The sequence below is a fragment of the Tupaia chinensis genome, unplaced genomic scaffold (assembly GCF_000334495.1).
Source record: "Tupaia chinensis unplaced genomic scaffold, TupChi_1.0 Scaffold144276_1, whole genome shotgun sequence".
Classification (NCBI taxonomy): domain Eukaryota; kingdom Metazoa; phylum Chordata; class Mammalia; order Scandentia; family Tupaiidae; genus Tupaia; species Tupaia belangeri.
In genome coordinates, this window is record NW_006204133.1 from 234,802 (window position 1) to 251,114 (window position 16,313).

General features: G+C 44.3%; 1 pseudogene; it reads left to right on the top strand.

Moving 5' to 3' along the window:
* Positions 1 to 13,657: 13,657 nt before the first annotated feature.
* LOC106733650 (40S ribosomal protein S18 pseudogene) lies at positions 13,658 to 14,148 on the top strand (annotated as a pseudogene).
* Positions 14,149 to 16,313: the final 2,165 nt, after the last annotated feature.

The window sequence follows — 16,313 nt, forward strand, 5'->3', positions numbered from 1 at the left end:
CCTGTGGGAGCCAGCAGCTTTAACCTCCCTGCCACCCACTGGCCCCAGATTCACCTTCTTTTTCTGGCGATCTAGTTTTCTTACTGTCATCTAGTCAATGATCTGATCTTTCCCATATCTTTCGAGAAATTCCCCTCTCTACCTTGTCCTAAAATAGTATTCATTTTAACCTTTACTTCTCGCTTTTTATATTGGGGCATCAGGAAAGTCAGAACACATCTTTGAATAGAACAGAAAAATACACCATGCCTCCGGATAGCCCGATATTATTTATTTTTTTCTAAAGGTTTTCGGCATTGGCAGGACATTAGTGGTGACTAGTGGTGCTCGTGGTCAATACTGACTTGTTTCAAATCTTAGAAGATGTCTAGGGGTCAGCCTGGTGGCACAGTGGTTAAGGTGGCTGGATCCCACATGACTGACTCTGTGGTTCGAGTCCCAGACCTGGCAGCTTGAGAAACACATGGGGCACAAGTGTGTCTATGCCCAAAATCCTGAAGGAGAATAGAGGAGAAGGAATTGTGGTGTGGCCATCTCCCCACAGGGGTGATTTCTCACTTACCTCGTCTCTCTCACACTCTCTCTGTCTCTCTCCAGTGAGGGCATCTGCTCTATAGCAAAAGAGAAAAAAAGGAGAGAGAGAATGTGCTCGAACTTTCACCATTGTATCTAAATTCCATGTAAACTTTTCTGTGAATAAACTCCGATTAGCAAGTATAAGCTTCAGCAAGGTAAGGAGGTTTCTTTTGACTCCTAGTAGACTGAGAGTTTTTGCTTATTTATGTTCATTATGAATAGAGGTAAAGGCTTACCAAATATCTTCCTGCTTTAAGATTTTCATATAATTTTCCCTCCTTATGCTCATTCAGATAAAACCTTCTCAGCCATCATGTACTTTTTTAAAAGTTGGATTCTATTAGCTAATATGAAGGTGCTGGACTCCCATATGGCCGACCATAGTTTGAGTTTTTGCATATCTTTGAAACTAGGATGGGTAGGGCCAGCAGATGGCATGGAGGTTAAGGCAGCTGGATTCCACATGGCTGACTGTGAGGTTTGAATCTTGGACCCGGTGACTTGAAAAACACACTGGGTACGTGTGTATGTGTGCCCGAAATCCCAGGAGGAGAATGGAGAAGAGATTGCAGCGTGGCCATCCCCCCGGGGGTGATTTCTCACTTTCCCTTCTGGGTTTGCACCTGCTGACCTACCTGAGTTTCCCGGGCAGACATGCCCATGAGCTGGGACTGGGACTGGGGGTGGGAGGGTCTCGATGTCCAGACACTGTTAGGAAATGCTCTCTCTCTCTCTCTCTCTCTCTCTATCTATCTCTCTGCCTCTCTTGCTTATGGAAGAAATGAATAAACTGAAAAAGAAAAAAAGATAAGGTGACAAAAAGACATAGAGGAAAGTAGGGCCAAGAGAGTTTTCTTGTTTTTTCTTAAACGGAAGACGTAGGACCAGCTCTGTGGTCAGTGATGATGGGAGCTGGATCCACGTGGCTGACAGTGCAGTTAGAGTCCCTGACCCGGTGGTGTGAAAAACACGGGCACAAGGAGCCAGCAGGTGGTGTAGTGGTTGTGGCGCTGGACTCTCACATGGCCGACTGCAGTTCGAGTCCTGGACCTGTCAGTTTGAAATTCACACTGGGCACATGTGCCATTAAACCAGCACACCACGTATGCCCAAAATCCTGAGAGGAGACTAAGAGAAGGGATGGCAGCGTGGCCATCCTCCCTCGGGGGTGATGTCTAACTTTCTTTCTCTGCCTCTCTTCTCTGTCTTCAATGAGTGCACATACCCTATAGCAAAAATGTCTCAAAACAGAATAGAAAAGAAAAACATGGGCACCGTGTGTGTGTGTGTGTGTGTGTGTGTGTGTGTCCAAAATCCTAGCAGGATGGAGAAATGGAGGAGGAATTAGGCTTGATTACGCCCCACTGGGGGGTGCTTTTCCCTTTCTCTCACTCACAAGTATACTTGCCCTCTGGCAAATTTTTAAAAACAAATAACAGCTTTGGAATTTTTGTCTTATGTTGTTTTTGTTTGAGGAGCAGAGGATTAAGTTAGTCATCTTCATTTCATGGGCCCTAACCGTCCTTGACCAGTTTAAAAAAACGCTCTCATTTTGTTTCCCCCTGTATTCCGCCATCCCTCTCCACCTCCACAGGCAAGTTATTCTCATTTTTATTTCATTTTTTAAATTTAAATTCATGTAAAGTTCCCCTTTTTGGGTGTCTAGTGCTATACGTTTTAACAATGCATAGTCACAAGCACGACCATGATGAAGATAAAGAACAGCTGCAGGCCAGCCAGGTGGAGTGGTGGTGAAGGCAGCTGGATTTCACTCAGCCAGCTGCCTGGTTCTAGTCCCAGACCAGACGGTGCGGGAAGTACCAGGCATGTGTGCGTGCATGCCCCAAGTCCTGAGGGAAGAATGAGAGGGGATGATGGCATGGCCGTCCCTTCTGGGGGGTGATTTCCCACCGTCTCTCTTTCTCTTTCTCTCTCTCTGTTTCTGTCTCTAGTGAGTGCACATACCCTATAGTGGGGGGGGAAAAAAAAGAAAGAGAAAGAGAGAGAGAGAGAGAAGAAAAGGAAAAGGTAAAGAACAATTGCATTCTCAACAAAAGAACAAAAAACCTGGGCTGCCCCTTTTGTCAACAACCTCTCCCTTGCCTCCCTGCTCCTCGTAGCCGCAGATCTGGTGTCCTTCCTTATAATTTTGTCTTTTCCAGACTGTCATATAAATGGTGGCAGACATTATGTATTTAAAAAAAAAAAAAAAAGAATTATTTTATTTGGGACCAGCAAGTGGCGTGGTGGTTAAGTGTACTGGACTCCCACATGGCTGACCGTGATTCGAGTCCCAGACCTGGCAGCCTGCTTTCTTGCTTTCTCTCTCTCTCTCTCTCTCTCTCTCTCTCACTCACTCACTCTATCCCTCTCTGGTCAAATTGAAATCGAAAGAAAGAAAGAGAGAGAGAGAAAGTTAAGGGACAGAGTGAGAGGGAGAGAGAGAAAGGGAAAATGAGAAAGCAAACTGCCAGGTCCGGGACTTGAACCACAGCCAGCCATGTGGGAGCCCCGTGCCATTAAACCAGCACACCACCTGCCAGCCCCCAACATCGTGTATTCTTGAGTCTTGACTCTCACTTCGTTACTGCATTTGAGACTCATCCGAGTCATTGGAGGTAGCAGTCGTTGGTTCCTTTTCCTGGTGGGTGGTATACCTGGGGTAAGGCCAGGGGTATCCACACTTTACCCATTCACCGGGTGTGGGACATCTGGGTTATTTTCAGTTTAGGGCTGTTATGAATGAGGTTGTTCTAAACATTTGCTTAAAAATGTTTGTGTGAGGGTTGGCCCTGAAGTGCGGGAGTGAAGCACTGCCCAGGAGAAACTGTCTCACATGGCCAATCAGGCTTTGAGTCTGGGCCCTGGGGCTTGAAAAACACACCGGGTGTGTGCCCAGGATCCTGACAGGATGGAGAATGGGAGGAAAAGTACTGCGGCATGATAAGCCTCCTTAGGAAGGGTTCTCTCTCTCTCTGTCTCTCTCGCGTGCACACGCATGTGCCCTCTGTCATTTTTTTTTTCAGTTGTTGTATGAGGAGTCAGCAGGTGACATAGCGGTATGGCACAGGACTCCAACATGGCAGACCTCAGTTCGAGTCTCAGACCTGGCAGCTTGCTTTCTCACTTTCTCTCTCTCTCTGTCTGTCTCTCTCTGGTGAGCACATGTGCATTGCAGCAAATAAAAAGATAATATTAATAATGATAAATAAAAATAAATAAATACTTCTTAAAATTTTTTGAAGTTGTTGTATGAATAAAATAGATTTTATTCCTTTGGGGTAAATAACCAGGAGCGGTACTGCTGAGTCATATGGTAAGTATATGTTTGTGAGCAACTGCAGGACTGACTTGCAGAGTGACAGTCACCATGATTCACCCCGGCCAGCAGAGTGTAACGGTTCCAGTTGCTCCGCGTCCTTCCCAACGCTAGATGTTGTCATTATTCATTAGTTAAGCAACTCTAATAGGTTTATAGTCGCATTACATTGTGTTTAGTTAGCATTTCCCTACTGGAAACTGGTATTAGCCATCGTCTGTGTGTTTATTTGTTGTCCATATATGGCCTCAGTAATAAAGCTTTTTTTTTTTTTGAGAGGATTTTACTATAGGGCGTGTGCGCTCGCCAAACAGACAGAGAGAGACATAGAGACAGAAAGTGAGAAATCACCCCCCAGGGGGGGTGGTCACGCCACAGTCCCTTCTCCTCCATTCTCCTCTCGGGATCTTGGGCACACACGCACATGCGCCTGGCGTGAGTTTTAAGCCACCGGGTCCGGGACGCGAACCGCGGTCGACTACGTGGGAGTCCAGCGACATAGCCATTACGCTAACTGCTGATTCCCGGTAATAAAGCTTTTGATCAAGTCTTTTGCCCATCTATTAATTTGGGTTCTTTGTTTTCTTTCTGCTGAGCTTTGAGAGTTCTTCATATATTTAGATGCATTTGTCAGATATGTAATTTGCAGATATTTTCTCCCAGTCTGTGTTTGCCTTTTTATTGAACAGTATCTTATTCTCGTAAAAAATTGTTTTAGCTACTTCAGTTCTTCTGTCTTTCCATGCATTTCAGAATACTCTGTCTAGATGTACCACAAACACACATACACACAACAACAGCAACAACAATAAAAACACAAAACCTTGTAAGGATTTTTTATAGAAATTCCATTTAATTTGTAGATAATTTTGGACATAATTGGCATGTTTATGACATTGAGTCTTTTTCTCTGTCTCCCTGTCTCTGTCACTCAGGTTAAAAAAAAAATTTAGAAAAAAAAGCTGTCTTTTGTTAGCCTGGATAGAGGCAAACTCATTAATGTATAGAAATGGATGGTAAAGAAACAAATTTTATAAACGTTCAGGATGACAAAATGGTTATGTTAGAATAAAAGTCTTGGGGCCAGCAGGTGGTGTGTGGTTAAGAGGGCTGGACTCAACTGTGGTTTGAGTCCTGGACCTGGAGGCTTGCTTTCTCCCTTTCCCACTTTCTCTCTCTCACCCTGTCCCCCTCTGATCAAATTAAAATAAACAAAGTTAAATAAAATTACTCTTTATTAAAAAAAAAAAGAAGAAAAGTCTTATACATATGTGAGTTGCTTAAGTAACGAATACTGACAATTGCATTGATGAGCATGGTATACCTCTTTATTGAAATGTCTGTAATTTCTTTCATGAGTATTTTGTAGCTTTTGGCATACAGATTACGCATATGTTTTGCTAGATTTACATCTAAGTATTTCGTTTGTGGGATGAGTGATCATTTTAATGTCTCATTTGAATATTTTGTTTTCTTTTTTTTTCATACATGTGTAAGAGTTTCATGCCAATTTGATTCGCATTCTGAGGGAAATTTAAAATTTAAAAAAAAATTTTTTTTTTAGAGTTTTTTGCTATAGGGCGCACGCACACGCTCGCCGGGACAGAGAGAGACAGAAAGACAGAAAGCAAAAAATCACCCCCCAGAGGGGTGGCCACGCCACAATCCCTTCTGCTCCATTCTCTTCTCGGGATCTTGCGCACGCACGCACACGCGCCTGGCGTGAGTTTAAGCCACCAGGTCTGTGACTCAAATCACAGTTGACTACATGGGAGTCCAGCGACATAGCCATTAGGCTAACTGCTGGTCCCTCTTTTTTTCTTTTTTATCCCATGCCTTCTTTCTTTCTTTTTCTTTTTGGTCCTTCCATGAAGTCGAGTGACAGAAAGTCAGAGAGAAGGAGAGAAGGCAGCACCTCATGCCATGATCTATCTCCATCTTCAGTGAGCACCGGATCGTGGGCATCTGCATGCCCAGTGTATTCAGGGAGGGCTCCGGCTGAGAACCCACGAGCTTCCCATGTGCGTTAGCCTTGCAGAGTGTCGTGTTGTACTGCTGTGCCACAGCCCAGCCCCTAACTTAGAGTTTCTGCCACTATAATGGTTTCATCTTCTTTTCTTTTCTTTTTCTCTTTTTAAAATTTGGCCAGAGGACATGTGCACTCACTGGAGAGAGAGAGGGGGGGGGGGAGAGGGAGAAAGCATCCGCCGTGGAGAATGGTCGCACTGCAGTCCTTTCCCCCACATCTCTCCTTTGGGGATTTTGGGCATGCACACACACACGCCTGGTGTGTTTATCAAGCTGCCAGGTCTGGGACTCAAACCATGCCGTCCACTCTGTGGGTTCTTTTTTACAATTTTATCTTTCTACTGAGATTCCCACCTGTTACTTTTTCTTTCCTTTAATTCTTTGAACATGTTGGTAATACTTGTTTTTAAATTATTCTGTACTAATTCTAATCATCAAAATCCAATCATTCTACTTTGTATCTTGATGATGGTCACATTATCTTGTTTCTTCGCCTATCTTTTTATTTTTTATTATGTGTGAGACATTGCGAATGCTATAATGTAGGAAACACAGATTATATTGTCTTGATAAAAATGCGGTGGGATTTCAGTTTGACAGCCAGTTAAAGTACTGGCAGATGCGTTGATCTTTGCAGACTTTCTCTCAGGCTCTGGTAAAGTAGGTTTGGATTGACCTTGCCATTAGGTCTAGAACATGCCATCACTCAAGGGCAAGGCCTTGACTCCTAAAGCACAGCCCTTACGGCGTTTCACCTGGACGCTGGCGGTGCTTGGGGAAGTATCTCGAGTCTGACCGAGCCGGTACTCCGGCTTTTCCCATCACTGCATGAACGCCGATATGTCCTTTCCACTATCAGTCCCAGCAGATTCTTTCTTCGGGCCTCACAGAGTTTCATTCAGAACATTTGCAACCCAGCCCTTGGCCAAGTCCCCAAGGGGAGCCTCAAGCAGAGCTCCAGGCCACCCTTCTGTACAGACCATTCCTCCCCAGGCCCCTGCTCTGGAAATTCCACTTGCCTCTGCAGCATCTGACCTCTGCCTTGTCAGATAAGCAAGACTACTGCTCTATGACCTGTCAGGCCTTCCTGTGCCGTGGTCTGGGAAGTATCTCCAGGTGGACATCCAGGGTAAATGTGAAGTTTACTTCAGTTTGATGCTAGCCCTGTGCTGTAGTCCAAAGCCTGAAAACATTCGCCTCACTTAGTTCTTCCCATTATAAAATGGTTTGCAACAAGAAGGCCGACACTCACCCTCCCATCATGACTGAAAGCAGAAGTCCAAACAGTATGCTTGGGTTATAATTTATATACAACCAAATGCACAGGTATTTACCGCTCAGTTCATTGACTTTTTTTTTTTTTTTTTTTTGGAAAGTTTTGCTAAGGGCGCGTGTGCTCGCCAGAAAGACGGAGACAGAGAGACAGAAAGCAAGAAATCACCCTCCAGGGGGAATGACCACGCCATAATCCCTTCTCCTCCGTTCTCCTCTCAGGATCTTGGGCACACATGCACACGCGCCCAGAGTGAGTTTTAAGCCACCAGGTCTGGGACGTGAACCGCGGTCAACTACATGGGAGTCCAGCAACATAGCCATTACGCCAACTGCTGGTCCCCAGTTCATTGACTTTTGACAAATGTGTACTCCTTGTAATCACCACCCACTGTACTGCTTTCTTTTTCTTTTTTGAATAATTTTATTTATTCACATTCATTCTCTGCACATCATTACAGTATACAAAATGAGACTTTCCATCCAGAATACACTGTATATTGACTCAATCAAGGAAATTACCATAGATGTTATCATCAACAAATAATTTTCCATTTGTTTCTTATATATTTTGCTACATTCCTCCCCCTTGATTCTCACCCTCTATTATTATACACACACACACACACACACACTCTGTCTCTGGTATCTACAGTTGCCTTTTCTTTATGTTTTATTGGTTCACAAAAGATCTTGGGACCAGCAGTTGGCATAATGGCTATGTCACTGAACTCGCATGTAGTCGACCACGGTTCGAGTCCCAGACCTGGCTTAAACTCACGCCAGGCACACATGCTTGCGTGCCCAAGATCCCGAGAGGAAAATGGAGAAGAAGGGATTGCAGCATGGTCATCTCCCCTGGGGGGTGATTTCTCTCTTTCTGTCTCTCTGTCTCTCTCTGTCTTTCTGGCAAGTGCACACACTCTATAGCAAAAACCTCTCCCCCCCCAATAAAAGATCTTAATAAATCTAAATATCTTCAGTAGCAAGCACAGCTGATATATACACATCTATGAATGCATATCTGACTTTAGGCATAAATGTCAGTGAGTAGAATGAACATACTATAAAGTAGCACCTAGCTGGGCTATATATAGCTTACTGCAGTCATGAAACAGCTATTTTTTAAATGTACTTCTTAATTTCAAGAAAAAAATATTTAGTTTTGATAGATCAAAATTAAAAGTGTTAAGAGAAATTTTCTTAAGACTTAAAGCCAGGAAAAAGGTTAGGATTCAGTTCAAACAGTAGGTGGATGCATATACCTACAGTTCAAGAAAAGACAAAAATCCTTAAATCTTGAAAATAAAGCATAGGAGAAAGTCAGTAATGTTTTAGTAAAAAAAAGTCACAAAATCCTATTTCACCAGTTCAGTCTCATGTAATTAATCTCTCTTCTGTTGAATTTGCAGTGTTATTGTGGTCGGATCTTTCCGTTTAAATTCTGGAAGCTAACACTCAACATTATTATTGATCTTTCCAGACTTGACCTTACCACTAGGCTGACCATTCTCTTGGTTGTTTTTTGTTCTCTTATTTGTGTGTCTGATGTTAGTTTTCCTGGGATAGCACTTCCTTCAGCTTTTCTTGGAGAGCTGGTCTGGTGTCGGTGAATTCTTTCAGGTTTTGTTTATCTGAGAATGTTCCTGTCTTTTCTTCCCAGATGAAGGATAATCTTGCTGGGTATAGTATTCTTGGTTGCAATTGTTTTTCACTTAACACTTTCAATATATTTTCCCATTCTTTCCTTGCTCACATTGTTTCTGATGAGAGGTCCAACATTAGCCTGATGAGATATCCTTTAAAAGTAACTTGATGTTTCTCTCTTGTCAGTTTTAGTATCTTGTCTCTGTGGTTTTGGTCAATCTAGCTATAATGTGCTTTGGGTTGATTCTATGTGGGGTTCTTTGTATTTCTTGGGTCTAGATATTTGAATGCCTCTCTAGGTTTGGAAATTTCTCTTCTAGTATTTCATAGACTGGATTATCAGTGCCTTTATTAGTTTTTTCACTTTCTGGGTTACTGATTATCTGGATGTTTGGGTGTTTAATAGTAGCTAGTATTTCTCGTATATTATTCTCCTTTGGGGGGGATTATTTTCTCAGTCTTTGTGGTGATTTTTTCTAGGTCAGAGGTTCTATCTTCTACATCTGAGATTTGATCTTCTGCATGATCTAATCTGCTTTTAATACTTTCAAGAAAGGTTTTAATTTCCTTTATTATAGCCTTCATCTCTAACAATTCTGTTTGACTCTTTTTTATGGTGTGTATTTCCTCTTTTAGATCATGCAAGAACTTCTTCACTCCCTGGAACTCTTCTCTTTTCTCCTGCATCTCTGTTAGCTTTGTCACTGTGAATATTCTAAATTCTTTATCTGACATTTCCAGGAGATCCCTTATATTGTCTGTGAGGATGAGGAGTTACTCTTTTCCTGTGAGGGGGAGATATTTTCTTTGCTGCTCATATTCCATGTGCCTCTGTGGTGGCTTCTGGTCATCAATGGATTATACTTTTTTTTTTTTCTGATTTTTGGAGTTAAATCTGAGTGTTCAGGGGCATGCAGGAGGAGGTGATATGTAATCTCTCTGCAGTATGAGTTTTGTACAGCAGATTCTGTGAGAATTGAGGATTATTCTTACCCTAAAGTATTCAGATATTTGGTTACTGTGCACCTAGACCTAACTAGAAACTCAATGTGTGGAGGCTGAGCAGAAAAGTGAGAAAGGTTAAAAAAATATTTAAAAAAAAGGAAAAGGAAAGGAAAAAAGGCAAAAAAAGAAAGAGACAAGACAAAAACAATAAAAAAGAAAAAATTGTAAAGCAAAAAATGAAAACAACATCCTATGTGGGAGGGGGAAAAGGTGAAGATTAGCAAGATAAAAGAGTAAGGAGCTAAGAAATTTAAAAATTAAAGTTAAAAAAAGAAATAAAATTAGAGAGAGAGAGAGACAGAGAGAGATAGAGAATACAGAGGATACTTTACCTGGCTGGAAGTTGGAGTCAGGAAGGTGCAGTCGGGGCAGAAAATCTTCAGGTGTCCTAGTTCCTGAAAGGGGCTGCTCAGAGCTCGAATATAGATGGCTTGTGATTGGCCTGTCCTGGGTAGAAGTTGGGGTCAGGAGGGTGAGGTCTGGGCAGAAAATCCTCAGTCGTCCTGTGCTGCTTTCTATCACATGCCAGTGTAGCCTGTTTTAGAGGCGTGTGCCAATGGAATCATACAGTGTAAATTTTCTTTCTTCCTTTTTTTTTTTTTTTTTGAGAGATTTTTACTTTAGGACGCGTGTGCTCACCAGAGAGACAGAGAGAGACAGAAAGTGAGAAATTATCCCCTAGAGGAGATGGCCACACCACAATCTCCATTCCCCTCTCTGGACTTTGAGCACACATGCACATGTGCCCTCCGTAAGTTTTAAGCTGCCTGGTCTAGGACTCAAACTACAGTAAACTACATGGAGTCCAACAACTTAACCATTATATCATCTTTTGATCCCCAGTGTAAACTCGTGTGTCTGGCTTTTGTGTTCAGTGTAATATTTTTGAGTTGTGTCCACGTCGTGACTTTTTTTTAGCAGAGGGTAGTATTCCATTATGTAAATATGCCAGTCCCATGCTTCTGCTGATTTGCTTGAGTAATTTCTAATTTGGGGCTATTATGACTAAAGTTACTCTTGTACAAGTCTTTCTGTGGACATATGTATTTATTTACCCCGGGTAAGTAGATCCGAAGTTTGATGTGTGTTTTAACTTTAAGAGAAACTGACAAGCAGTTCTCCAGAGTGTTTATACCATTTAAAAAAAAAATGTTTTCCTGGGAATAGCAGTTAGCGTAATGGCTATGTCGCTGGACTCCCGTGTAGTTGACCACAGTTCAAGTCCCAGACCCGGTGGCTTAAACTCCCGCCAGGCACATGAGCATGCGTGCCCAAGATCCCAAGAGGAGAAAGGAGGAGAAGGGATTGCAGCGTGGCCATCCCCCCTGGGGGGTGATTTCTCGCTTTCTGTCTCTCTGTCTGTCTCTGTTTTTCTGGTGAACGCACATGCCTTATAGAAAAAAACTCTAAAAAAAAAATGTTTTCCTTACTCCTATATTTTATTTATTTATTTGTTTGTTTATTTTAATTTGACCAGAGAGGGAAGAGAGAGAGAGAGAAAGTGAGAAGGCAAGCCGTCAGGTCTGGGACTCGAACCACCGTTGGCCATTTGAGAGTCCAGCGCCTTTAAACACCACGCCACCTACTGGCCCCCTGTTTATATCACGTTACTTCCAAAGCAATCTGTGAGAGTTCCAGTTGTTCCACATACTCACCAACATTTGCTATTGAGGGTCTTTTTGAAATAATATGTTTTGTATATTTTGCATTAGATTATTTAAGTTTCTTTGATGATTAGGGATGTCAAGCACTTTTTCTTCAGGTTGTCTATCTTTATTTGTGAAGTGTTCCAATCTTTGGCCTGTTTAAAAACTTGAGTGATTAGTCTTACAAGTGTTGATTTGTATTATATATTCTAGAAATGAGTCCTTTGTCAAATACATGTACAAGCAATATGTTTTCCCAGTCTGTGACTTGCTATTGAATATCTTAATGACTTTATTGGTTTTCTGTCTGTATTCTTTTTCACTCATTTTTACTCTTACCATGTTTTTAAAGAGTGATTTTTGCTATAGGGCATGTTCACTCACCAGAGAGACAGAGAGAGAGAAAGTGAGAAATCACCCGCCGGGGTGATGGCCACGTGGCAATCTCTTCTCCATTCTTCTCTCGGGTATGCACGTGCAAACGCCCAGTGCTGCTGTAGGCTGCTGGGTCTGGGACTCATATTGCGGTCAGCCATGTGGAGTCCAGCAACGTAACCATTCCACCACCTGCTGGCCCCTTCACTCTTACTTTTATTTGATCCTTTCTTCTAGTTACTTTGAATTTTATTTGTTCTGATTTGGCCAGTTTCAGAAGCATATGTCACTAGTTTTATACTTATCATTTCTAGTAAAAGAATTTAAAGCTATGATTTCCCGGGACCAGCAGTTAGTGTAATGGCTATGTCGCTGGACTCCCATGTAGTCAACCACAGTTTGAGTCCTGGACCTGATGGCTTAAACTCACGCTGGGTGCATGTGCGTGTGTGCCCAAGATCCCGAGAAGAGAATGGAGGAGAAGGGATTGCAGCATGGCCATCCCCCCCCGGGGGGGGTGATTTCTCATTTTCTGTCTCTCTGTCTCTCTCTGTCTCTCTGGCGAGCACATGCGCCCTATAGCAAAAACCTTTCCAAAAAAAGCTACGATTTCCTTCTAAGCACAGCTTTTCTTGCATACCGCAAATCTTGATGTGCTGTATTTCTATTATCATTCTATTAAAAATATTTCAAAATTTGCCTCATAGGGACCAGCAGGTGGCATGGTGGTTAAGGCACTGGACACTCCCACATGACTGACTATGGTTCAAATACCAGACCTGGTGGCTTGCTTTCTCACTTTCCCTCTCTCTCTCTGTGTGTGGCTCTTTCTGGTCAAATTAAAATAAATGAATGAATAAATAAAATAAATAATTATAAAAATTTTTGCCTTGCAATTTTTATTCTTGGACCTATGTATTAATTAGAAGTGTATTTTTAAAAGAATTCTTTATTCAGTTTTATTTATTCATTCATTTATTTTAATTTGACCAGAAAGAGACACTCACAGAGAGAGAAAGAGGGAGGGAGACAGAGGGAAAGTGGGAAAGCAAGCCACCACGTCCAGGATTTGAACCATGGTTGGCCATGTGGAAGTGACAAAGGCCTTAACCACCACACCACCTGCTGGTCCCTAGAAGTGTGTCTTTAAATTCCTAACTATTGGAGATTTTCTAAAGATCTTGCTGCTTTGAATTTTAGCTTTAGGCCATCGCAGTCAGACTGTTAAGTCCTAACATACGGTCTTTATTGGTAACCACAGATGTGCTCTTGAAAATAGTGTGTATTCGGGACCAGCAGTTAGCGTAATGGCTATGTCGCTGGACTCCCACGTAGTCGACTGCGGTTCGCGTCCTGGACCCGGTTGCTTAAAACTCATGCCGGGCGCGTGTGCGTGCACGCCCAAGATCCCGAGAGGAGAATGGAGGAGAAGGGATTGCGGCGTGGCCATCCCCCCGGGGGGTGATTTCTCGCTTTCTGTCTCTATGTCTCTCTCTGTCTGTCTGGTGAGCGCACGCACCCTATAGTGAAAACCTCTCCAAAAAAGAAAAAAAATAGTGCGTATTTCATCATTGTCACATGGTGTTCTTTAAATATGAATTAGGTCCAATTGGTTGGTAGTGTTTTATAAATCTTTTATATGTTTACTTGTACTGTTTTCTGCAAAAGAATGTTAAAATCTTCAGCTATTATTGTGGTCTGTTCCTCCTTCAGTTCCGAAATTTTTGCTTCAAGAACTGTATTTAGCTCTTCCACAGGAGGCCTACATGCCGCCGCTTGTGCTGCCGCCATGTCTCTGGTGATCCCGGAGAAGTTCCAGCACATTTTGCGAGTACTCAATACCAACATCAACGGGCGGCAGAAGACGGCCTTTGCCATCACTGCCATTAAGGGTGTGGGGCGAAGATACGCTCATGGGGTGTTGAGCAGACACGGACCTCACCAAGAGGGCAGCAGAGCTCCCTGAGGAGGGGGTGGGACGTGCGATCACTGTCATGCACAATCCACGCCAGTACGAGATCCCAGACTGGTTCTTGAACAGGCAGAAAGATGTGAGGGACGGAAACCACAGCCAGGTCCTGGCCAACGGTCTGGACAACAGGCTGCGTGAGGACCTGGAGAGACCGAAGAAGATACGGGCCCGTAGAGGGCGGCGCCACTTCTGGGGCCTTCGGGTCCGAGGCCAACACACTAAGGCAGCTGGCCGTCGGGGCCGTACCGTGGGTGTGTCCAAGAAGAAATAAGTCTGGAGGCCTTGTCTGTTAGTAAATAGTTTATATACCAAAAAAAAAAAAGCATTGCATTTAAAGTCCTGCTACTAGGTGATATAGAGTGCAGGTTATTTGGTCTTCTGGATGACCTAATCCTTGTATCATTAGGAAGTGTCCAGCTTTCTTCTCCTTTTCCACCTGTTTACCCCAATTCCATGTCTTTGTACAGAGTTTCCTTTTTTTTTTTTTTTTTGGAGAGGTTTTTCGCTATAGGGCTCGTGCGCTCGCCAGACAGAGAGAGACGGAGAGAAAGTGAGAAATCACCCCCCAGGGGGGATGGCCATGCCGCAATCCTTTCTCCTCCATTCTCCTCTCAGGATCTTGGGCACGCATGCACACGCGCCCGGCGGGAGTTTAAGCCACCAGGTCCAGGACGCGAACCGCAGTCGACTACATGGGAGTCCCGTGACATAGCCATTACGCTAACTACTGGTCCCTAGAGTTTCTTTTTTGTAAAAAGCGTGACTCTTGCTTTCACATCCAGTCAGGAAAGTCTGCCTCTGAATCAAAGGAAGCACTTTATTTTTACCATCCGTCCACACTGCACCGTGTACGTTTAATCTACAGCATGGCTCTCCCTGGTGTGTATCCTCCATATCTCCGTATTTTGCCTACCCTTCCTGCTTGTAAGAAATCCCTGAGTTGCCTCCAGCAACTCCCACCACAAAGACTGTTGCTGGAAGTGTCTTTATACAGCTCCCCTTAGCTGGGCAGAAGCTATTTGGAGCGCTTACCCAGAGTGGAACTGCTGGCTCAGAGGCTTTGCCTCTACTGAATGTGAGCAAGGATCGCCGGATTTAGCAGCATGTCTGGAGAGTGATGAGACTGATTCGGAGGGAGGGGAGAAGATGAGGAGGACCGCTGCAGCCATACGTCTGAGCAGCGAGAGGGCCAGGCTCCGCTGCACACGTGGAGGAGTGTGTCGGGGACGGTTCATCCACAGAAAAGGAGGGAAAACGAATGTCTGGGCCAGACGGGAACATTTTTCTTCTGTGGCTCCTATTCACTCAGTGAAGCAGGAAGCAATCTGAGGATAAGGATGAGGGAGGAGATGCTGGAAACTTCAAGAGAAAGAAGGGGCCAGCCCCGTAACAGCAGTTACGTGCTGTGCAGAGGAAGCTGGGGCCCACGTGGCTGACGGAGGTTTGAATCCCAGCCTCGCAGCTGGAAAGTTATGTCTGGCACATGTGTCCCTGTGATGGAGGACTGGAGGAAAAGGGACTGCAGTGACCAGGGTCCTTCGGGGGGGTTCTCTCTTGCACATGTGGCTCTGGCATAAAAAATGATGACTAAATGAGTGAATAAGTAAAAGGAGAGTATGAAATAGCCACCTTGGAGAACAGGAGTGTGTATGGCAAGGAAACAGCCCGCTCGCTAGGCAGCTCCCAGGGTGCTCTCGCGTCCATGAGTGGGCAGTGCGGTGTCCCTTCCGTCGTGCTCATGGGAGAGGCTGGGCACACAGCAGGCTCTGGCAGGGCTCATGGCCCGCACTGTGCTGGGCATCACGGGCACAGGTCGAGCCACCAGGAAGGTGGTGCCCGAGAGCTCACTCCGCACAGGACAGGCAGCAGCATGGATCCGCGTGCAGATGGTCACAGCGTCATCGTGGGTCTGTGAGCGTCAGGGGTCGGGTGGCGAGAGTGCGGTGGGCCTGTGAGCCCCGTGTCGCCGAGGAGCATGCTGTCTGCTCTCCAATCGTGTGCTGTTCAGGAGGCATGCTCAAGGCCGTTTGACCATGGCTTTATTTTTGTATTGTACAAATGATGCATGTCATTAAAAAAAAGGAAAGAAAGGAAAAGAAAAATGTAAAAAAGAACCCCTAAATTAAAAAGTCACAGTTACTTGAAATCCCATTCCCTCCACAAAGGTAGCCATGGTTAGTTCACATGCTGGTGTGACGTTTTCGAAGGAAGGTTCTAGTCTCTGCCCTTCGTATAGGCCCTGGCGGTCTGACCTCCTACCCAAGCAGCACCCTGCCCCACGTGTAGCTGAGTTAACTGCAGCAGTGTAGACTGGGATGGGCCAAGAAGGGCCCCTTTCCCATTCCTAGGGGAGGCAAGGAAGGGCTGCATGGAGGAGGCAGTCTAGGAACTGGGTCTTCAAGGTCAGGGATACCTCCTGCTTGTCTTGTTCCTTGTGTTCAGTTTCTCTCTGGACAAGAACGGCTGGCACCCC